The sequence below is a fragment of the Scyliorhinus torazame genome, chromosome 8, assembly GCF_047496885.1.
Source record: "Scyliorhinus torazame isolate Kashiwa2021f chromosome 8, sScyTor2.1, whole genome shotgun sequence".
NCBI lineage: Eukaryota > Metazoa > Chordata > Chondrichthyes > Carcharhiniformes > Scyliorhinidae > Scyliorhinus > Scyliorhinus torazame.
The window spans coordinates 51023619-51046075 of record NC_092714.1 but is presented as its reverse complement, the minus strand read 5'-3'; the positions used below and the strand labels follow the sequence as shown (position 1 = coordinate 51046075).

The window sequence follows — 22457 nt, the reverse complement described above, 5'->3', positions numbered from 1 at the left end:
GGGGTGGTGGGATCCTGCACCGGGCGGTACCTCAAATGTGGTATGGCCCGCGATCGGTGCCCACCGATCGTTGGGCCGTCCTCTCTGAAGGAGGACCTCCTTCCTTCCGCGGCCCCACAAGATCCGTCCGCCATCTTCTTGCAGGGCGGACTCAGAGAGGACGGCAACTACGCATGCGCGGGTTGGCACCGGCCAACCCACGCATGCGTGGGTGACGCCAGTTATGCGGCGCCAGCCGCGTCATCTATGCGGCGCCGCCTTTACGCGGCGACAAGGCCTGGCGCGTGTAGATGACGCGGCCCCGATCCTAGCCCATTGTTGGGGCTTGAATCCATCGGGATCTGGGCCGTTTTGCGGCGTCGTGAACCTCGCCGGCGTTCACGACAGCGTGGGCACTTCGGCGCGGGAGTGGAGAATCCTGCCCCATATCCGTCGATGGCTTGTGATATTTACTCACAGCGCGCCTTGTCAGCAAGGAAGGTTGTGTCCAGTCTCCATGGGGTCATTGAGCTCAGCCCATCCCCATCTGTGGTCGGAGATTGTCACTTCCCATTGTTGATGCACCACAGGTCCTTAACAACGATTTTTGGGCCACATAGGGGTGTTCCTTCGTTGGCAGCAAGCAGCCTTCAACGAACATTCCTGCACATTCCTACGAGATCAAATGCCATCAGAAAGCCATGCCGATGAAAATGAAAATCGCTTATTGTCACAAGTAGCCTTCAATGAAGTTACTGTGAAAAGCCCCTCGTCGCCACATTCCATCGCCTGTTCGGGGAGGCTGGTATGGGAATTGAACTGGCGCTGCTGGTTTGCCTGGGTCTGCTTTCAAAGCCAGCTATTTAGCCCACTGTGCTAAATCAGCCCCTAATGCTGATGCATTGTCACGTTTGTCTTTATCTGCTGGTCAGGCATCATCCTGTAGTGAAAATATCTTCTATTTTTTGCAGTTGGAATATGTCCCACTGATTGCAGCTCAGGTCCAGCAAAAGACCAGAAATTATCCTGTGATGGGGAAGGTACTCGAAATGATGTTAAAAGGGACGAGAGCGGGAATGTATTCCAAATTAAAGCCATGTTTCCAGAAAACCCGAGTCAACCGTACAATGCGGATCCCTGCCGTGGGGGATGAGGACAACAATTCCTCCAAACGTGCGACAAAGAGTATTGCAGCAATTACACGAAGGACACCCAGGTACAGTTTGAATGAAGGAACTCACGAGGAACTACTTCTGGTGGACAGGAATGGACGTCCAGATCGAGGAAAAAACAGGACTGTGCTAGTCATGTGTAGCAGATAAGCAATGTATAGCCGTTGTCCCCATTGCATCCATGGGAGTGGCCTAAAATGCCTTGGCAACATCTACATATTGACTTTGCTGGTCCATACGAGGGGCACATCATAGATCATAGAATTTACAGTGCAGAAGGAGGCCATTCGGCCCATCGAGTCTGCACCGGCTCTTGGAAAGAGCACCCTACCCAAGGTCCACGCTTCCACCCTATCCCCATAACCCAGTAACCTCACCCAACACTAAGGGCAGTTTTGGACACTAAGGGCAATTTATCATGGCCAATCCACCTAACCTGCACATCTTTGGACTGTGGGAGGAAACCGGAGCACCCGGAGGAAACCCACGCACACACGGAGAGGATGTGCAGACTCCGCACAGACAGTGACCCAAGCCGGAATCGAACCTGGGACCCTGGAGCTGTGAAGCATTTGTGCTAACCACTATGCTACCGTGCTGCCCCGGTTCATGGTCGTAGCAGATGGACAGTCCAAGTGGCCAGAGGTGGTCCTAATGAAGTCAACAACCGTGGAACAAACCACTGAAAAGCTCAATGAGATTTGGGAAACCAGAACAAATTGTAAGTAATAACGGTCCACAATTCATGGATCAGGAGTTTGAGGACCAATTAAAGATGAGTGGTATCCAACACATAAAGTCAGCACCTTACCATCCATCCATGAATGTTTTAGCCAATAGGTTTGTCCAGTCCTTGAAGCATGCACTGGAAGCCTCCAAGGATCAAGATTCATCTGATCACCAGTTTCTTGGCGACATATCGCAACAACATATACACGTGACTACCCAGAGTTCCCAGCTTTACTGCTGCTGAACAGGAAGCTGAGAACTACGTTTGGTTTACTTTTGCTGCAGGAGATGTCCGAGATAGTAGAATCCAATCAGTAGTCGCAAATCTTGAGAAGAGATGATAATTCCAAACGACACAATTATTTCAACAAGGAGAGCAGGTTTTGGCGCGCAGCTATACCACCAGGGAGCAGCAGGTTGCAGCAACTGCATTGGCTCAAACTTGCCTGGCTTCTATAGAGTACAAACTGAAGATGAGCTAGTGTGGAGGCGACACACAGATCAGTTGTTAGCCACACACATCGATGTTACAGTACTGTGTCTGCCATAACTCAGGATGAATCGCCATCCATACTACCAGATTGTGTGGCTGTGACTTCTGGTCAATCAGCATTAAGCAAGATGACTAAATAATCTCTTTCTGCTACCAGACTCCCTTCTGCAAAAGAGACTGAAAAGCCTTCCATGGTAGAGACATCTTCTGAAGACCCGGAGACTACCTCTAAGGTCAAGAACAGCCAAATCCCTGAAGTGCGCAGGCAACCTGTGGAGAATAGATACCCAGCAGATTGTCTTTCCTATTAACTGTATTATTACTGTGTAATGATGCATTGCTTGCCCTTCCACACATGCTTATATGAGTTTGTAAAAGCACTGTGGTTAATTGTTGTAATGAGACCTTAGAAGTAAAGGGGAAGGGATGTTATATATTTGGGGCTGTAGTTGTGTTGGTGCGTGGCCACTTTAAGAGCTTAGTCATGTGATAGTGTGTGACATCACCGGCAGCTTCCCGGGCTCTGCCTCAGTCTAGATCAAGTCTTTGTACAGTTAACAGCTCTTCAATAAACCTACAATGTTATTTTCATTCAACCCCACGTGCTTCAACTTCATATTCTTTTGTCCTGAGAGTCCAGGGCATAACAGAACTCTGTCACTAGAAGAGTTCAATATTGACCAGGAAGAAATATTAGATAAACTGATGGTATTTAAAGTTGATAAGGCACCAGGACCAGATGAGGTGCATCCAAGTATTTTGAAAACAGTAAGAATGGAAATTTCAGGGGTATTGACCATAACCTTCACGTCGCCCCTAAACTCAGGGGAGGTGCCAAGGGACTAGAGAATTATTCAAGAAAGGTTGTAAAGGTAAGCTGAGCAATTACTGACCAGTCAGTTTAACATCAGTGGTGGGGAAGCTTCTAGAAACAATTATATGGGATATAATTAGTAGTCACATGGAAAAATGTGATTTGATTAGGAAGAGCCAGCATGGATTTCTAAAGGGGAAATCCTGATTAACTAACTTTCTGAAGTTTTTTGAAGTGGAATCAGAGGAGTGATGAGGGTAATGCTGTTGATGTGGTATACATGGACTTCTAAAAGACATTTGATACAGTGCCACACAACAGACTTTTGAGAAACATTATAGCTCATGGAATAAAAAGAATAGTAGGAATGTGGATGTCAAATTGGCTAAATTATAGAAAACAGTGAGTAATGGTCAATGGGTATTTTTCAGGCTGGAGGAAGGTTTGTAGTTGAGTTACCCAGGCGTCTGTAATGGGACCCTTGCTTTCCTGATGTATATTAATGACCTAGATCATGGTGTGCAGGGGACAATTTCAAAGTTTGGGGAAGGCACAAAACATGGAAGCCTTGTAAACTGTGAGGAGGACAATGTGGAACTTTAAAAGAACATATAGAAGTTAGTGCAGTGGGCAGATAGGTGGCAGATGAAGTTCAATGTGACGAAGTGTGAGGTGATTCATTTTGGTAGGAAGAACATGGAGAGACAATAAAAAATGAGGGATAAAATTCTTAATGGGACTGGAGAAGCAGAGGAACCTGGATGGCTACGTGCATAAATCATTACAGGTGGTAGGACAGGTGGAGAGAGTGATTAATAAAGCATCCAGTAGCCTGAGCTTTATGAACAGTGGTGTAGAGTACAAGAGCAAGGAGGTTCTGCTGAACATAAAAAAGGCCTCAGACCTCACCTAGAGTATTGTGTACAGTTCTAGATGCCACACTATAGGAAGGATGTGAATACATTGGAGAGATTGCAGAAGCAGTTTACAAGAATGTTTCCAGGGATGAGAAACTTCAGTTATGGGAATAGATTGGAGTGTTAGGCTCAGTTCTCCTTGGAGAAGAGAAGACTAAGAGGATATTTGATAGAGGTCATGGAGTCATAGAGCCTTTACAGCACAAAAAGAGGCCCTTCGGCCTATCCTGTCTGTGCCGGCCATCAAGCACCTATTTACTCTAATGCTACTTTCCAGCATTGGTCCGTAGCCTTGTATCCTGTGGCATTTCAAGTGCTCGTCTAAATACTTCTTAAATGTTACGAGGGTTACCGCCTCTACCACCTTTTCGGGCAGTGAATTCCAGATTCCCACCACCCTCTGAGTGTAAACGATTTTCCTCACATCCCTCTAAACCTCCTGCCCATTAACTTAAATCTATGCCCCCTGATTATTAACCATTCCATTAAGGGGAAAGGTTCCTTCCTATCCACCATATCTATGTCCCTCATAATCTAATACACCTCAATCAGGTCCCCCTCAGCCTTTTCTGTCCCAAGAAAAACAGCCCCAGCCTATCCAGTCTCTCGTGATAGCTGAAATGCTCCAGCCCAGGCAACATCCTGGTGAATCTCCTCCGCATCCTCTCCAGTGCAATCACTTCCTTCCTATAGTGTGGTGACCAGAACTATCTACTGTACTCCAACTGGGGCCGAACAAACGTTTTATACAGCTCCATCGTAACCTCCCTATTCCTATAGTCAATGCCTCAGTTAATAAAGGCAAGTATCCCATGTGCCTCCTTAACCACGTTATCTACATGTCCTGCTGCCTTCAGGGACTTGTGAACCTGCACATCAAGGTCCTTCGGATCCTCTGAACTTCCTAGGGTTCTACCATTCATTGAATAGTCTTGTGCTTTGTTAGTCCTACCAAAATGCAACACCTCACACGTTTCAGGGTTAAATTCCATTTAATTGGACTTCCGGTGGCGGCTATGAAGGAGTCGCACATTTGGTGGCTCCCGCTCTGGTCGGACTTTTGGACCTCTCCCCCCAACTTTTTTCCGGTTTTAAGCTGTAAATTCGAAGGATGAGGCAATTGGGCACCGTTTCCACGTATCGGTGTATGGAGAAAAGAACCAGAAGTGCACGAAAAGGCAGAAATAGAACGAAAGGCAAGAGCTGTGCTGAAGCTGCAGCAGGAGACAGCATGGCCGAGGACCCCTGGTGTGTCGGCCCAGCGATCAACGGAGCAGTTGATGCAGGTCATCCAGGACGGCTTTGCCAAGCAGAAACGGGACTGCTGGACCCGATTAAAGAGTCGGCTGATCGGCTGGAGCACAGATTAGACGCCCAGGATCGGGAGATCCAGAAGGTTGAGAAGGTTCTGGCTGAGCAGGAGGAGCATCAAACTGCGGTGGAGCTGGAGGTGGGGATGTTGAGGGACCAGCAGAAAAGGCTTCTGGAGAAGGTGGAGGACCTAGAGAATAGGTCCCGTCGGCAGAACGTAAGAATTGTCGGGCTCCCGGAGGGGTCTTAGGGAGCTGACGCTGGGGCATACATAGCCGGTATGTTCGAAAAGCTGCTGGGGAGGGGACATTCTCTCGACCCTTGGAGGTGGACAGGGTGTATAGAGCGCTTGCGAGGAAGCCGCGAACGGGGGACCCTCCGAGGGCAATGGTGGTGAGATTCCACAGGTTCCTGGACAAGGAATGTATTCTTCAGTGGGCCAAGCGAACGCGGAGCTGTAAATGGGACAACAGTATCCTGCGGGTGTACCAGGACCCGAGTGTGGAGGTGGCCAGGAACAGGGCAGGCTTCAACCAAACTAAGTCAATCTTCTTCAAGAAGCAGGTGAAATTTGGACTGCTGTATCCGGCTCGTCTCTGGGTCATATAGGAGGCCCAGCATCATTATTTTGATTCGCCCGAAGACGCGCTGGACTTCGCGAAAAGAAAAGGACGGGTGGGGCTGAGAACTCTTGAACTTTGATGCAACTTGTTGGCTCATATTGGGGTTTTTAAAAAAAATTTTCTCTTCAGTTTTTTGAGTTCTGTTTAAGAAGGGGGGGAAAAACTTTTTTCATTTTCGGGCTTTCTTTTTGGTAAATGTTGGCAATGCCTTTTGCTTTGATGTGCACTTTTGTGGGATGGAGACGTGCTTGTTTGGGTTTCAGTGTTTTTTTTCAGCTGGGTGATTGTGTGGGGATCGTTAGATCAGGGAATTTGTTTGTATGAATGGGGGGGGGAGGGGAGTGAGGGAACAATAGGTAGGATACTTTTTGGTGCCGGGGGCGGGGGCCACCAAGCTAGCTGGGTGAGCTAGCAGTGGGGGGGGGGGGGCATATGTTTAGTTTATTGTATGGGTTAGGTTTCAGAGTGGTGTTGCTGGGGGGGGGGAGGGGGAGTAGTTGCTCTGCTGATGAGGGAGGGACTTCGGTTGAGGGGCAGAGAGGAGGTCGGTGGTGGGGGCTGCCGGGGGTGGGCCGGAGGAGGCGTGGTGCATGGGCTGGAGGTGGGCCCAAGAATGGGGATGGCTGATCGGCGAAGGGGGGGGGCACTTTTGCCCCCCAACCAGGCTGATCACCTGGAATGTTCGAGGGTTAAATGGGCCGGTTAAGAGGGCACGTGTGTTCACGCACCTGAGGGGACTGAAGGCGGACGTGGTAATGCTGCAGGAGATGCACCTTAGAGTAGTGGACCAGGTTAGCTTGAGGGAAGGCTGTGTCAGTCAGGTCTTCCACTCGGGGCTGGACACAAAGACTAGAGGGGTTGCGATCTTGATTAATAAGCAGGTGATATTTGAGGTAGGTAGAATAGTTTTGGATGTGGGGGTCGATATATTATGGTTTGTGGTAAGCTGGAGGAGATGAAGGTAGTGCTGGATAATGTATTTGCGGCAAATTGGGATGATGTGGAATTTATAAAGAGGATGTTGGGGAAGATATCGGACCTGGACTCGCACAAGCTGGTCATGGGAGAGAACTTTAATACAGTTATTGATCCCAGCTTGGATCGGTCATTCTTGAAAACGGGCAAGGTGCCAGTGATGCGCAATCAATTACACTCAAGACGAAGTGATTTCATAACTGAAGGCTTTACTCTACTAGGACTTGTTCCCCAGCAGCTTTGGTACAGAAAGTGAAGGCTGCTGGGATGGCACCGTTTCTTATACTCCACCTGTCAGGGCGGAGCTACGTACAACAGCCAATGGTAGACTCCTGGGTCTAACCAATGGTCATCAGCCTCTTAGGTACCGCAATACCTGGTACTACCACATTCACCCCCTGTTAAAAAAGAGTCCGGCGGGGATGGAGACCAGTGGTAACAGTCGCCTTTAACATGGTATGACCAGGTATGGAGGTACCATGGTGTCGAGGATATTTACAAAGTGCTCACAGTGAAGCAATCAGTCGATCGGGTGGCCTGGTCGTCCTTCTGGAGCATCTGGGCTTCAGGGGTGATTCTGGTGGGGGTCCCGGTGGTTGCGACTCCGGGAGCGTGGTTTCGGCCTCCCTGGCAGCTTCGTCACCCCTAGGCGGCGCTGTTGGGGCAAACGGTTGACAAGGGGGGGGGGCGCCTGTAGGGGGCGTCGGTGGGTGGGCGGGCCTAGGCAGGAGCGGCGGGTGTACAGACCCCTCCCACTGCTGTGGAGGGGGTGGGGGTAATGGTTCGGATTCGCGAGGGGTTCCGGCGAGCGCCAGGTCCCAAAGGGAGACTGTATCTTGCCGGCCATCAGGGAACGCCATGTAGGCGTACTGAGGGTTAGCGTGCAGCAGGTGGACCCTCTCGACCAACGGGTCCGACTTGTGCGCCCGCACGAGCTTCCGAAGCAGGATGGGTCCGGGTGTCGCTAGCCAGGTTGGGAGCGAGGTCCCGGAGGAGGACTTCCTGGGGAAAACAAGGAGACGTTCATGAGATGTCTGATTTGTGGTTGTACAGAGCAGCGACCGCGCGGCATGGAGGGCCACCGAGAGGACTTCTTGCCAGCGGGAGACTGGGAGATTCCTGGACCGTAGGGCCAGCAGGACGGTCTTCCAGACCGTTCCGTTCTCCCGCTCTACCTGTCCGTTTCCCCGGGGTTGTAACTGGTCGTCCTGCTCGAGGCAATGCTTTTGCTGAGCAGGAATTGACGCAGTTCGTCGCTCATAAAGGAGGACCCCCTATCACTATGTATGTACGCGGGGAAACCGAACAGTGTAAAGATACCCTGGAGGGCCTTGATGACGGCGGTTGTGGTCATATCTGGGCAGGGGACGGCGAATGGGAACCGGGAGTACTCGTCAATCACGTTCAGGATATACGTGTTGCGGTCGATGGAGGGGAGGGGGCCTTTGAAATGCATGCTGAGGCGTTCAAAGGGACGGGAAGCCTTTATCAGGTGCGGCCTCTCTGGCCGGTAGAAGTGTGGTTTGCGCTCTGCTCAGATTTGGCAGTCCCTGGTGACGGACCTGACCTCCTCGATGGAGTAGGGCAGGTTGCGGGTCTTGACAAAATGGAAAAATTGAGTGACCCCCGGGTGACAGAGGTCCTCGTGGAGGGCTCGGAGGCGGTCCGCTTGTGCAGTGGCATCAGGAGCATCAGGGCATCAGGAGACTCGTTTAGCTTCCCCGGACAGCACAAGATCTCGTAGTTGAAGGTGGAGAGTTCTATCCTCCACCGCAAGATCTTGTCGTTTTTAATCTTGCCCCGCTGTGCATTATCGAACATGAAGTCAACCGACCGTTGGTCCGTGAGGAGAGTGAATCTCCTGCCGGCCAGGTAATGCCTCCAATGGCGCACAGCTTCTACCATGGCTTGTGCCTCTTTTTCGACCGAGGAATGCCGAATTTCGGAAGCATGGAGGGTACGGGAGGGTACGGCCTGCCCGCTTGGTTGAGGGTGGCCGTCAGAGCTACGTCAGACGCATCGCTCTCAACCTGGAAGGGGAGGGACTGGTCGATGGCGCGCATCGTGGCTTTTGCAATGTCTGCTTTGATGCGGCTGAAGGCCTGGCGGGCCTTCGTCGACAGGGGGAAGGTTGTGGACTGGATTAGGGGTCGGGCTTTGTCTGCGTAGTTAGGGACCCACTGTGCGTAATAGCTGAAAAACCCTAGGCAGCGCTTCAGGGCCTTGGAGAAGTGAGGGAGGGGGAACTCCATAAGGGGGCGCATGCGTTCAGGGTCGGGGCCTATAACTCCATTTCGCACTACGTAGCCGAGGATGGCTAGACGGTCGGTGCTAAACACGCATTTATCCTTATTGTATGTCAGGTTAAGGATTTTCGCGGTCTGGAGATATTTGCGGAGGTTGGTGTCGTGGTCCTGCTGGTCATGGCCGCAGATGGTGACGTTATCCAGATACGGGAACGTTGCGCGTAAGCCGTACCGGTCAACCATTCGGCCCATCTCTCGCTGGAAGACCGAGGCCCCATTAGTGACACCAATGTCACTATGTATGTACGCGGGGAAACCGAACAGTGTAAAGATACCCTGGAGGGCCTTGATGACGGCGGTTGTGGTCATATCTGGGCAGGGGACGGCGAATGGGAACCGGGAGTACTCGTCAATCACGTTCAGGAAATACGTGTTGCGGTCGATGGAGGGGAGGGGGCAGCACGATAGCCTTGTGGATAGCACAAATGCTTCACAGCTCCAGGGTCCCAGGTTCGATTCCGGCTTGGGTCACTGTCTGTGCGGAGTCTGCACATCCTCCCCGTGTGTGCGTGGGTTTCCTCCGGGTGCTCCGGTTTCCTCCCACAGTCCAAAGATGTGCGGGTTAGGTGGATTGGCCATGCTAAATTGCCCATAGTGTCCAAAATTGCCCTTAGTGTAAGGTGGGGTTCCTGGGTTATGGGGATAGGGTGGAGGTGTGGACCTTGGGTAGGGTGCTCTTTCCAAGAGCCGGTGCAGACTCGATGGGCCGAATGGCCTCCTTCTGCACTGTAAATTCTATGAAAGGGAACTCTTACAATTTGATAGAGCCACCCATCTGCTTTGAAGGCAGTGTACTTGCGGTCACTATTACGGAGGGGTAGCTGGTGGTAGGCGGACTTGAGATCCACCGTGGAGAAAACCTTGTATTGTGCGATCCGGTTTACCAGGTCGGCTATACGGGGGAGAGGGTACGCGTCCAGCTGCGTAAACCTGTTGATGGTCTGGCTGTAGTCAATGACCATCCTATGCTTCTCCCCAGTTTTTACCACCGCTACTTGAGCTCTCCAGGGACTGTTGCTCGCTTCGATGACCCCTTCCCCCAGCAGCATTTGGACCTCTGACCTGATGAAGGTCCGGTCCTGGGCACTGAACCGCTTGCTGCTGGTGGCGACGGGTTTGCAATCCGGGGTGAGGTTCGCAAACAGGAAAGGCGGGTCGACCTTAAGGGTCGCGAGGCCGCAGACAGTAAGGGGGGGTATAGGGCCGTTGAATTTAAAGGTCAGGCTTTGCAAATGGCATTGGAAGTCCAGCCCCAGGAGGGTAGCCGCACAGAGGTGCGGCAGGACGTACAGGTGGAAATTGTCGAATTTCCTGCCTTGGACAGTGAGGTTCGCTAGGCAGAACCCCTTTATCTCCACCGAGTGTGACCTGGAGGCCAGGGAGATCCTTTGGTTTACAGGTTGGGTTACACGTGAACAGCGCCTTACCGTGTCGGGGTGAACAAAGCTTTCCGTGCTCCCAGAGTCAATCAGACAAGACGTCTCATGGTCGTTGATGAAGACCGTCGTTGTAGCTGTTGCGAGTGTCCGGGGTCGACTTTGGTCCAGTGTCACCGAGGCCAGATGAAGCAGTTGCGAGTTCTGATCGGGCAGCGTGTAGTCGGCTGTGCTGGGGGCCTGGGGCTCCATCCAAGATGGTGTCACCTATGGGTCGCACATGGTGTCCGGGGACGAACAAGATGGCGGCGGCGATGGACAAAATGGCGGCACGCACCCATCCAGCGTGGTGTCCAGCAAGATGACCGCGCCCGTGGGTTGCACGTGGCCCTAGGATAGGGGGGTGGCGGTGAGCGCTGGCCGGTCGGGGCCTGAAGGGGGGGTTGCTGGAGTCGCTGGAGACCGCGACCACGGCGCGGGCCAGGCAGACCCCCACAAAGTGGCCCTTCTTGCCGCACCCTTTGCAGGTGACGGTGCGGGCCGGGCAGCGCGGGCGGGGATGATTTGCCTGCCCGCAGAAGAAACAGCGGGGCCCGGCGGCGTTAGCGGGCCGTCTCGTAGCGCAGGCCTGCGGGGTCAGGGAGAAGGTCTGTGGGGCTGCCGCTGCGGGGTGCCACGCAGCCCAGAGGGTCGCCGCGCGATCGGGCGCATAGAACTGTGTGTTTTTGTAGGCAACGTCCATGGACCCTGCCAGGGCCCGTGCCTCTCTAAGTCCCAGGGTGTCCCTTTCTAGGAGTCTTCGGTGGATATCTGAGCAGCTCATACCTGCTACGAAAGCATCTCTGATTAAAAGTTCCATGTGCTCGCTCCCCGAAACCTGCGGGCAGCCACAGTTTCGGCCCAGCGCCAGTAGCGCCCGGTAGAAATCTTCCAACGATTCCCCGGGGCTATGCCGTCTAGTCGCAAGCAGGTGACGAGTGTAGACCTGATTTACAGGGCGGATATAATGTCCTTCTAGCAGTTTGATCGCGGCATCATAGTTCTCCGCCTCCTTGATAAGGGGGTAGATCCCAGGGCTGACCCTTGAGCGCAGGCGATGCATTTTCTGTCCTTCTGTGGGGGTGCCTCCGGCCATCTCGAGGTAGCCTTTAAAGCACGCCAGCCAGTGTTTAAAAATTGCAGCTGAGTTCTCCGCGTGGGGGCTGAGTTGAAGGCACTCCGGTTTGATTCGGAGATCCATCCTTCCAGCTTAAGTCTAGTAGATTAAATTGATGCGCAATCAATTACACTCAAGACAAAGTGATTTCATAACTGAAGGCTTGAATCTACTAGAACTTGTTCTCCAGCAGCTTCGATACAGAAAGTGAAGGCTGCTGGGACGGCACCGTTTCTTATACTCCGCCTGTCAGGGCGGAGCTACGTACAACAGCCAATGGTAGATTCCTGGGTCTAACCAATGGTCATCAGCCTCTTAGGTACCGCAATACCTGGTACTACCACAGCCAGCAATGGCAAAGGAACTGAAAGGGTTCATGGAGCAGGTGGGTGGGGTGGATCCATGGAGATTTAGGCAGCAGAGGGTGAAGGAGTTCTTCTACTCCCACGTGCATAAGGTATACTCTCGGATCGATTTCTTTGTTTTGGGTATGGCCTTGCTGGCAGGGGTGGTGGACACGGGGTATTCGGCGATCACAATCTCGGACCATGCTCCACACTGGGTTGACCTGCAGGTTAGTAAAGATAGCAATCAGCGCCCGCAATGGAGGTTAGATGTAGGGCTATTGGCGGATGAAGCGCTATGCGAGAGCTTGAGGAAATACATACAAAATTACCTGCAGGTAAATGATATGGAGGAGGTCTCAGCAGCGGTGGTCTAAGAAGCGCTGAAGGCAGTGGTGAGAGGAGAGCTGATCTCAATCCGGGCTCACAGGGACAGGACGGACAGGGCGGAGACGGACCGACTGGTAAAAGAGATTCTTCAAGTCGACAGGAGGTACATGGTGACTCCAGAGATAGGGCTTCTAAGGGAACGGTGGAGGCTACAGGTGGAGTTCGGCTTGTTAACCACAGGGAGGGCACTGGAACAGTTCAGAAAGGCGAGGGGGGCAATATATGAGCATGATGAGAAGGCCAGCAGGATGCTTGCACAGCAGCTCAGAAAGAGGGAGGCGGCTAGAGAAATAGAGAAAGTTATTGATGGGGATGGGAACTTAGTTGGGGATTCGGCAGGGGCGATAAGGCATTCGGGGATTTCTACAGCAGGCCTTACAGGTCGGAACCTCCTGCGGGGCCGGACGGGATGAGGCACTTCCTGGAGGGGCTGACTTTCCCGAAGGTGGACGGGAAGCTGGTAGAAGGGCTGGGGGCCCCGATCGGGTTGGAGGAGCTAGTGGAGGACTTGAAGGCCATGCAGTCGGGTAAGGCCCCAGGGCCGGACGGGTACCCAATGGAGTTCTACAAAATGTTCTCCGGGATATCGGGACCAGTGCTGATGAAGATGTTTAATGAGGCAAGGGAAAGAGGGATTCTGCCCCAGACGATGTCACAGGCCACGATTTCGCTTATCCTGAAATGGGCAAGAACCCGGAGCTATGTGGGTCATACAGGCCGATTTCCCTGTTGAACGTAGACGCGAAACTTTTGGCCAAAATTTTGGCCTCCAGGATTGAGGATTGTGTACCGAACGTCATCGTGAAGGATCAGACGGGGTTCGGTAAGGGCAGGCTGCTGGTGGCCAACGTGATCATGATGCCCCCGGAAAGTAGGGAGGTGGAGGTAGTGGTCGCGATGGATGGGGGAAAAGCTTTTGACCGGGACTTTCTGCGTAGACAGCTAACAACCTTCCCACTCCTGCCACTAAGGGGGATTCAGGACAGGGTAGTTTCCAGAGAGTGGATAGGTGAGGGGTGTATTTCTGACATTTATAAGGAGTTTATGGGATCAGAAGAGACGCAGACCGAGAAGCTGAAGCGAAAGTGGGAGGAGGAGCTGGGGGGAGAGATAGAGGAGGGCCTTTGGGCGGACGCATTGAGTAGAGGCAACGCGACCGCAATTTGTGCCAGACTCAGCGTGATTCAATTCAAGGTCGTTCACCGGGCCCACATGATAGTGGCCCCGATGAGCAGATTCTTTGGGGTGGAGGATAGAGCGCAAAATGTGCGGGAGGACCAACGAACCATGTCCACATGTTCTGGGCATGTCCAAAGCTGAGGGGATTTTGGCAGGGGTTTGCTGACGTCATGTCCGAGGTATTAAAAACAAGGGTGGCATTGAGTCCAGAGGTGGCGATTTTTGGGGTGCCGCAGGATCCGGGAATCCAGGAGGAGAAAGAGGCAGACGTTCTCGCCTTTGCTTCCCTGGTAGCCCAGAGACGGATACAATTAGCATGGAGAGGCTCAAAGCCCCCGAAGTTGGAGACCTGGCTATCGGACATGGCTGGCTTTATCTGTTTGGAGAAAATTAAGTTCGCCTTCAGACGGTCACTTTTAGGGTTCGCCCGGAGGTGGCAACCATTCATTGACTTCTTCGCGAAGAATTAACTGTCAGCAGAGAGGGGGGGGCGGTTAGGTTAGCGTAGATTAAGGGGTTAATTAACGGTGGGGCCTGTTGGGGAGGGAGGTGGTATTTGCACTATATTTATATTTTTATGTACATTGTTTATATTGCTGTTGTTACAATGCCAAAAAAAACCTCAATAAAATGTTTATTAAAAAAAAAATTCCATTTAATTTCTGCCACCTGACCAGACCGTCAAATCATCCTGTAACCTAAGGCTTTCCTCCTCACTATTTACCACACTACCAATTTTTGTGTCATGAGGGAGCTGGACAGAGTAGATAGGGAGAAACTGTTCCTGCTCAAGGAAGATCAAGAACGCGAGGGCACAGATTTGAAGTGATTTGCAAAAGAAGCAAATGTGATGTGAGAACAAAGCTTTTTACACAGCGAATCGCTCAGGTCTGAAATGCTCTGCCTGGAGGTGGGGTAAAGGTTCAATTGAGGCATTCAAGAGGCCATTAGATTTTTATTTGAAGAGAAACAAGGAGCGGGATTCTCCGACCCCTGCTGGGTTGGAGAATCGCCGGGGGTCGGCGTGAATCCCGCACCCGCCGCCCTCCTAATTCTCCTTACCGGCGGGACCTAGCGGTGCGGGCCGGCTCCGGGGTTCTTGGGGGGGCGCGGGGGGATCTGGCCCCGGGAGGTGCCCCCACGGTGGCCTGGCCCGCGATCGGGGCCCACCGATCCGTGGGCGGGCTTGTGCCGTGGGGGGCTCTCTATCCTTCCGCACCGGAGGCTGTGCCGGTCCGCCATTCCCGGTGCGGAAACGAAGCCCTCTGCGCATGCGCGGGGATGGCGCCAGCAACCGCTGGTGCTCCCGCGCATGCGCCCACTAGCACCATCCGGCGGAGGCCCTTCGGCGCCAGTTGGCGTAGCGCCAGCCCCTTTCCCGCCGGCCGGCAGGGCGCAAACCACTCCGGGGCGGGCCTAGCCCCTGAAGGTGCGGAGGATTCCGCACCTTTGGGGCGGTCCGACGCTGGAATTGCTCACGCCACTCCTTCCTGCCGGATAGGAGAGAATCCCGCCCAATGTTCAGAAGTACAGGGAAAAGGCAGGAGAATGACATTAAGTTATGTTCATTTTCAGAGCATGATGGACCGAATGGCCTCTTTCTGTGCCATAACGGGCAGCACGGTAGCATTGTGGATAGCACAATTGCTTCACAGCTCCAGGGTCCCAGGTTCGATTCCGGCTTGGGTCACTGTCTGTGCGGAGTCTGCACATCCTCCCCATGTGTGCGTGGGTTTCCTCCGGGTGCTCCGGTTTCCTGTCACAGTCCAAAGATGTACAGGTTAGGTGGATTGGCCATGATAAATTGCCCTTAGTGTCCAAAATTGCCCTTAGTGTTGGGTGGGTTTGCTGGGTTGTGGGGATAGGATGGAGGTGTAGACCTTGGGTGGGGTGCTCTTTCCAAGAGCCGGTGCAGACTCGATGGGCCGAATGGCCTCTTGCACTGTAAATTCTATAATTCTATGAACAATTCTGTGATGTTATGATTTGTCTGAGTAAATGCTGGAAAACATATTTTTATTTTCTATGTTTAAATGAGTGGTCTGGATTGAGATGATAAATATGTGAAATTTCAGAACATGTTTCGACATGTTTCGATTCCAGTTTGGGTCACTGTCTGTGCGGAGTCTGCACATCCTCCCCGTGTGTGCGTGGGTTTCCTCCGGGCGCTCCGGTTTCCTCCCGCAGTCCAAAGATGTGCAGGTTAGGTGGATTGGCCATGGTAAATTGCCCTTAGTGTCCAAAATTGCCCTTAGTGTTGGGTGGGGTTACTGGTTTATGGGGATAGGGTGGAGGTGTGGACCTTGCGGTAGGGTGTTCTTTCCGAGCACCGGTGCAGCCTCGATGGGCTGAATGGCCTCCTTCTACACTGTAAATTCTATGATTCTATGATGTTGGATGTCAGCAGACATGTGACTTTTGGTTTGTCTACAAAAAGGGAAACAGAAGAGACATCCGTGGGGGCTTGCGTGTTGGCCCAGGCCAGACCTATGGCCAACTAATGAGGTAATATTGGCTCTATCATAATGGCCAGACACAACTATAGTCTAACATGGCATGGGAAGGATCTCTTTGACAAGGTAAAAGGACACTTCCAGACATTGTTGGCATACCACGAGAGAAGACAAGGCTACATTCAACAGGCCATAACCCAGAGGACAATGGCAAGTGGCTATGGAGAGCAAGGATCAAAGTTCAGTGTTACAGCTACTGCTGTTGTTAAGTATTAGTTTTGTATATGTTAATTAAGCTTAATAAACTTGTGCTGCTAATTGAAGCATACCTGTTGTGTCAGCAATTAGTTAAGTTCCACGTATTCCAAAATCCTTACGGCCTGAAGAAAATTGGTGGAATGGTCAGTCCTGGAAATTCTTCTTGGGTTCCCAAGAATGCTCCAGATGTTGCAGTCAGTATAATATTGCTCCTTCTCCATCCTGAGAATGAGCACAAGTATTCAGGGTCAATCTTGACGGTGTACAAGCGCACAGACAGGAGCCTGTTTGATTTCAAGCGTTGATGTCGGTCTCCGCCTTTGTCAACAAAATAGAGTTCCCTTTCTTGATGTTCGTTTTTTTTCCTGCCCACACTCATATCCCAATTTAGTTGGTTCAGCTCAGTGGGCTGGACAGCTGGCTCGTGAGGCTGAGCAAAACCAGCAGGGTTCAATTCCCACGCCGGCTGACATTATTCGTGCCTTCTCGACCTTGCCGCTCGCCTGAGGTGTGTTGATCCTCAGGCTCAATCACCACCAGTCACCTCCGCCCCCCTCAATCAGGAAAGCTGCCTTTGGTCATCTGGGACTTTACTACTTTAGTTTTACTCATATACATTTCGGGGTTTGCCTTGATTTCTGTCCCTCAGAACAAAAATGACGACAGCTGTTGTTAAGGTTGTTCGGTGTTTCACAGAGGGGTCTGGAGGCTTGTTTGGTTAAAAATAAGTGACTTATTCGCAACCGATAACTCTGTACATATTCAAAGTACTGCCATGCATGGGTGCTGACCGCAGGCTGGCATTAGCCCACATTAACCCTTGCTCTGCCGAAAACCCTTATAATAGATGCTATCCCTAGAGGCCTATCACAACAATACAACCAGCCGGGGACCGGTTTAGCTCAGTTGGCTGGACAGCTGGTTTGTGATGCAGAGCGAAGCCAACAACGCGGGTTCAATTCCTGTACCGGCTGAGGTTATTCATAAAGGCCCTGCCTTCTCAACCTTGCCCTCGCCTGAGTTGTGGTGATCCTCGGGTTAAACCACCAGCTCTCCCACTCAAAGAGGAAAGCAGCTTATCTGGGAGTCTGGTGACTTTACTTACTATCACAACAACACCATGGGCACAATGGAAATGTGGAGCTTGTTCAAGGAACAGCTACTGCGTGTCCTTGATAAGTATGTGCCTGTCAGGCAGGGAGGAAGTGGTCGAGTAAGGGAACCGTGGTTTACTAAAGCAGTCGAAACACTTGTCAAGAGGAAGAAGAAGGCTCATGTAAAGATGGGACATGAAGGTTCAGTTAGGGCGCTCAAGAGTTACACGTTAGCTAGGAAGGACCTAAAGAGAGAGCTAAGAAGAGCCAGGAGGGGAGATGAGGGGCGTCATTCTCCGACCCCCCAGAGGGTCGGAGAATGGCCGTTGGCCGCCGTGAATCCCGCCCCCCGCCGGTTGCCAAAGTCTCCGAAGGGAGAAAAGTCGGCGGGGCGTTAATGTCGCCGCTGCCGCGGAGAATGTCACGGGTCTGCGCAAGGCAGCCGATTGTCGGCCTGCAGATATTCTCCCTTCCGGATGGGCCGAAGTCCCGTCGACGTGATGACCGTTCACGTCGACGTAAATCAAACCTCCTTTTCATCGGCGTGACCCGGTGCTCCAGGCTCACGCCGACCAGCGTGGAGGTGAGTGACGGCCTGGGGGGTTGGCGCTGGGCAGGCAATGGCGTGGCCGCAGTCTGAATGCGTGAGGAGAGGTGTGTCTCGGGTTGTGTGTGTGTGTGTGCGTCGGGGGGGGGGGGGCGGGGTGGTGGTGGTTAGAGTAGGCTGGGCTCCGGGGGAGTGCCGGGAGGGGGTCCGTGCTGGGGAGGTGGATGGGCGGTCCGTGCCGGGGTGGAGGTTGGGGGGGGGTCCGTGCCGGGGTGGAGGTTGGGGGGGGGGTCCGTGCCGGGGTGGAGGTTGGGGGGGGTGTCCGTGCCGGGGTTGAGGTTGGGGGGGGTCCGTGCCGGGGTGGAGGTTGGGGGGGGGGGGTGTCCGTGCCGGGGTGGAGGTTGGGGGGGCGGGGTCCGTGCCGGGGAGGTGGATGGGGGGTCCGTGCCGGGGTGGAGGTTGGGGGGGGTCCGTGCCGGGGTGGAGGTTGGGGGGGGGCGGTGTCCGTGCCGGGGTGGAGGTTGGGGGGGGGTGTCCGTGCCGGGGTGGAGTTTGGGGGGGGGTCCGTGCCGGGGAGGTGGATGGGGGGGGGTCCGTGCCGGGGTGGAGGTTGGGGGGGGGGGTCCGTGCCGGGGTGGAGGTCGGGTGGGGGTCCGTGCCGGGGAGGTGGATGGGGGGGGGTCCGTGCCGGGGTGGAGGTTGGGGGGGGGGTCCGTGCCGGGGTGGAGGTCGGGTGGGGGTCCGTGCCGGGGTGGAGGTTGGGGGGGGGGGGTCCGTGCCGGGGTGGAGGTTGGGGGGGGGTCCGTGCCGGGGAGGTGGATGGGGGGTCCGTGCCGGGGTGGAGGTTGGGGGGGGTCCGTGCCGGGGTGGAGGTTGGGGGGGGGGGTCCGTGCTGGGGTGGAGGTTGGGGGGGGTCCGTGCCGGGGAGGGTGATGGGAGGGCAAGTGAGTTGGTCCACCTGGCCAGGTGCCAGCCTCCAACAGTTGGACCCATGCGGTCCATGCCACCTGGCTGGGGGGAGGAGGGGATATGGGCAATGATGACATGTCGTCGTTCCCCTCCCCCCCACCAGGCCGTCATGTTTTCAGACCATCCAGCGATGTTGGCCGCCGTGGTGGCAGCCGTTCATGTCTATGTTGCCCTGGATGAGGAGGAGGAGGAGGCGGAGGAGCGTGCCAGAGAGGCGGCGCAGGCTGCCGCAGAAGGGCAGGCGGCAGCCGCCCAGGATGGAGGGACACCTAACGGACAGGACGAGGAGGGGGAGGAGGACGTCGCGGCCCCACGGCAACGGAGGCACCCGAGGGCGCCCCGTGTGTACCGGCCCGGCAGTCATACCAGGACCTCACGGACCGGGAATGCAGGAGGAGACTCCGGATGAGCCGGGAAACCGTGGAACACATCTGCCACCTGCTGGCACACCTGTCACCGCGTGGCACTGGCGGGGGACACCCTCTCCCCGTGTCCGTCAAGGTTACGGTGGCCCTGAACTTTTATGCAACGGGGTCATTCCAGGCACCGAGTGGGGACCTGTCCGGCATATCGCAGACATCGATGCACCGGTGCATCCGGGCAGTGACAGATGCCCTATATGCCATGGCGCACCACTACATCCGCTTCCCCGTGGACCGGGCCAGCCAAGATGCCCGGGCTGTGGGCTTCTCTGTCGTGGCCGGGTTCCCCTTGGTCCAGGGCGCGATCGATGGGATGCACGTCGCCGTGCGGCCACCTGCAGATAACAGGGCCGTGTTCACTAATAGGAAGGGGACCTATTCGATGAACGTACAGGTGGTCTGCGACCACCGCATGATGATCCTGCACGTCTGCGCCTGTTACCCAGGCAGTGTACACGACTCATTCGTGTTGTCGCGGTCATCCATCCCCGGCATGTACGAGGGACGCCATCCCCGGCTGAGGGGCTGGTTGCTGGGCGACAGGGGCTACCCATTGCGATCGTGGCTGATGACGCCTATACGGAGGCCACGCAATGAGGCGGAGAACCGCTACAATGATGCCCATGTAGCGACAAGGGGAGTGATAGAGAGGTGCTTTGGCGTGCTGAAGATGCGTTTCAGGTGCCTGGACCTCTCTGGGGGCGCCCTCCAGTATCGGTCAGATAGGGTCGGCCGCATCATTGTGGTGTGCTGCGTCCTGCACAACATAGCCCAGCAGAGGGGCGATGTGCCGCAGGCAGAGGAGGGCGGAGTGGAGGAGCAGCAGGAAGAGGTCCAGTCCTCCCCAGATGAGGGGGATGGGGGCAATGGTCAGGGCAGACGGGGTAGACACAGGCGGGTGGCTGTCCACCGTTACCGGCTGGCCCAGTGGGCACGGGACAGACTGATAGACGCCCGCTTCACTGACTAGATGGGCGTGGGAGTCGGGTAGTATGGCCACAGACCGCACACCATGGCAACAGCCGACCACCCACACCCCCCACCCATCCACCCACCCAGCACCCTCACCCCCCCTCCCAACCCCACCCACCCCACCCGCATGCACACCACCCCCCCCCCCCCCCATTGCCGATCCACCTGCGGCACAACGGGCCGGGCTCACACAGTTGCGGGTGGACGCGTGTCTATCGCAGGCCATGGAGGATGATGACAACCCGCCCTGCGGTGAGCTCCTGGCTCTACATCGTTGGACTATTTCTGACCCATGGCCACAGTACCACCATCCACCCGGACCATCCCTGCATGCGGCTGTGACACAGCAGCGCACGGTCCCGTCCTCTGCCCGGGGGATGTTGATGGCGGCCCAGGGGGAAGGGGGCAGACTCACCTGGGGCTGAGGTAAGACCACCCCTCACACACACACACTTGCGCTCAACGTACATGACACCCCCGCACACTTTGGACAGAGCACAAAGGCAGCTTCTGTAGGTGTAACATTGACTTTAATAACCAAAGGAGTTCATGCACGTGCCCTAGCCCCTAAAACTCATCTGTGCCCTGCAACCGTGTCAACTTACTCAGTGTCTAATTGTTTGGCCTTACGGGCCCTTTGACTACGTCTACGTGGTTCCCCAGACGGTACAGCAGAACTGGAGGTGGACTCCTGTGATTCCTGCCCTCTGACACTGGATCCCTTTGGCGGCCGTTTCCTGGGGCGTCCTGGCCTAGATGGGCCAGGCTGCGGCCCGGGCGACTGGGATGGCGAGCTGCCAGCCTATCCTGCCCGTTGCCCACCCAATGCACCTGGGACGGGAGGGGGGAAGTCCGAGGTGTCGCGGTGTTCCGCATGACCGGCACCACTCCCAGCTCCTGGACGCGGGTGGACTCCTCCACCTGCGACCGCAGCCGCCGCAAGCCGCCCGTCACCCTCTTCGCTCGTCTCCGGGTCGGTGGTTGCATCGGATCTATGTGTGGGTGTGGTAACTGCAGGAACCCGGGATCCATCTGGGCGGCAGATGTTCGCTTGGGCTGGGCTGCCCTCCGACCGCCCGGCCCCTCTGCTGCTCCTACCTCCACCTGCTGTACCGGGACGGCTGTGTTGTGCGCACCAGTGAGTGTACCAGACGCCTCATCACTAAAGTGCCCAACCGTGGTGAGTGTTTCTGCGATGGTGGAGGGTGTTGGTGACAGCAGTGGCATTGTGTCGTGCTCTTCGTCCCACTCTGAGTCCATGGCACTTTGGGGTGGGGGTTCGTCTCCACCCATCCACTCTGAGTCACTGTCCGGTATTTCGTCTTCCTGGGTAGTGCTGTCCCGGGTAGGGGTGTCCTGGGTAGTGGTGTCCTGGGTAGTGGTGTCCTGGGTAGTGGTGTCCTGGGTAGTGGTGTCCTGGCTCGGATGTGACGGGGGCCTGTGGCTGCCCCCCTCGTCGCTGGGTGGTCGCTCCCGCACGTGACGGGGGTGTCGTCTCCCTGTTGCTCCAGGTCTCTCCATCTCCCGTGGTGTGCGAGGGGCATCCTGCGGGCGTCGCATGCTGGAGGGTCCGGGTCTCTCCGTCTCCCGTGGTGTGCGAGGGGCATCCTGCGGGCGTCGCATGCTGGAGGGTCCGGGTCTCTCCGTCTCCCGTGGTCTCCGAGGGGCATCCTGCGAGCGTCGCATGCTGGAGGGTGCGGGTCTCTCCGTCTCCTGTGGTCTCCGAGGGGCATCCTGCGGGCGGTCTGCATCTGCGGGGATGGGCGCCTGGACGTTTAGTCCTGCGATACACAATGAAGCATGCATGGTTAGACATCAGGCAGTGATCAGGTGATACGGGGGAGGGGGATATAGGGGAGGGGGGATATGGGGACGGGCTGTCGGTGGCCCCCGACCTCTGCATCAGCAACCTCCCGGTCCTCAGGTCCGCCAGCCAGTTCCAGGGCCCTTTCCTGGTGTTCGGTCAGTGGCCTCTCAT

The 22457-nt window shown here is 55.0% G+C and overlaps 1 protein-coding gene across 1 annotated transcript in view; it reads right to left on the bottom strand.

Annotated features, from left to right (window-relative positions):
• LOC140427839 (NXPE family member 3-like) overlaps positions 1-17163 on the bottom strand; it is a 156809-nt gene extending 139646 nt beyond the window's left edge. Inside the window, exon 1 of the mRNA XM_072513604.1 lies at positions 16547-17163. The gene's annotated coding sequence lies outside the window, so the exon portion shown is untranslated. The remainder of the gene's footprint in view (positions 1-16546) is intronic.
• Positions 17164-22457: the final 5294 nt, after the last annotated feature.